This window comes from Garra rufa, chromosome 10, assembly GCF_049309525.1.
Source record: "Garra rufa chromosome 10, GarRuf1.0, whole genome shotgun sequence".
NCBI lineage: Eukaryota > Metazoa > Chordata > Actinopteri > Cypriniformes > Cyprinidae > Garra > Garra rufa.
Genome location: NC_133370.1, coordinates 41852489 through 41853897, shown reverse-complemented (window position 1 = coordinate 41853897; position 1409 = coordinate 41852489).

Genomic DNA, 1409 nt, shown 5'->3' with positions numbered 1-1409 from the left:
GCACTCTCATCCGTCACAGAGAGATGAATGTACATGCAGGCATTATAATAACATTAAGGCTGAATTATAAGGTGAAAATCACCATGCATACTGGTCCTGCTTACGTTGAGTATATGCATTAATTATCCAGCTCAGATTCTCTGCTATTACAATTACTGAACATTTTTGACACTCAGACTGACAGTAATGTTTGCGGGTTTAATGAAGAAGAACTTTCCACCCCATTTCCATCCCTGCTGAGAGAGTTTTTCTGTTTAAACAATAAAGCAAAGGGTCACTGTCCCAGGCTGCTCTTTAGGCTGATGGTCAAGTGGCTCATTTGAAAACGATCCTTTTTCTCAAGTCAGCGCTTTTGTCATTTAGTCACTGATTTCACCGCATGCAATCAAACTGTTATTAATGCAAAGCAGCAATCAGTTCAAATTCACTCTTTAATGGTTTAGTTCAGCCTCACTTTCCAAGTGCTGAGTCACAGTGCACACATGCAAGTCCTTATTCCTCCAATGTTCCTAACTTTTTGTTGTATTCTTATTGTCATAATGAGGAATATATTTTGCACAGCATTAATGTGTTTCGCAATCTGCAGTGCAAGCAACAGTGATCCGCTCATTTTGTTTGCATTGTGGGATGCACATCAAGTTCATCTAAGGCTTCAGGGTAAATTGCTCAGTGTACCACCCACTATGAAACATAATGTAACTCTTAATGTGTACAATGTAATGGAAAATAAACCGACTCTGAATGTCAAAATGCATTTGATCATTTAGACAAAGGCTGTTATTAGTATTCAGGACTGAATTAAAGTTCTCTTTAATGATGTTCTGTAATAAAGAAGGCATATAATCATCAATGATCAAACAAGAGGAAAGTCTAATATGTCTTTCTGAGTGAATGAGTCTTTATGAGTCTGTTTATAGGTCTTTTACTGGTTATACAGGCTTTATCTACCAGTAAGAAAAGGTGGTTTTACAGGTTTGAAAGAAATAGCCTTTATATACAATAAAAACTGTGTCACTCAAAACATTGATTTTTGTTGCTGCTTGTTCAATCTACTTAATTAAAATGAGCTAATGCAACATTTCTTGATTTGTTGTCACAAGCTAATTTCATTACAAGCAGTCGGTGTTAAATGAATGCGTTTGTGCTGGGACAACAAGAGTAATTTTGGTTCTTTCAGGCAGGGGATTTCTAGATCCCAATATGGGAGTGGATGGGGAGAGTAAATGCTGAAATTAAGTGTTGTTGTATGTGCTTCTGAGGGAGATGAGAAAAGAGGGACTTGTTGGTGTTTAATGTACTTGTTGGGAAGAGTGGTGTGAGTTTTGGGGGTTTGCTTGAGCACAGACTAGTGTTAATTTCGTCAGACGAGACGAGACGAAATATGTTCGTCAACGACCTTTTTTTTTCAT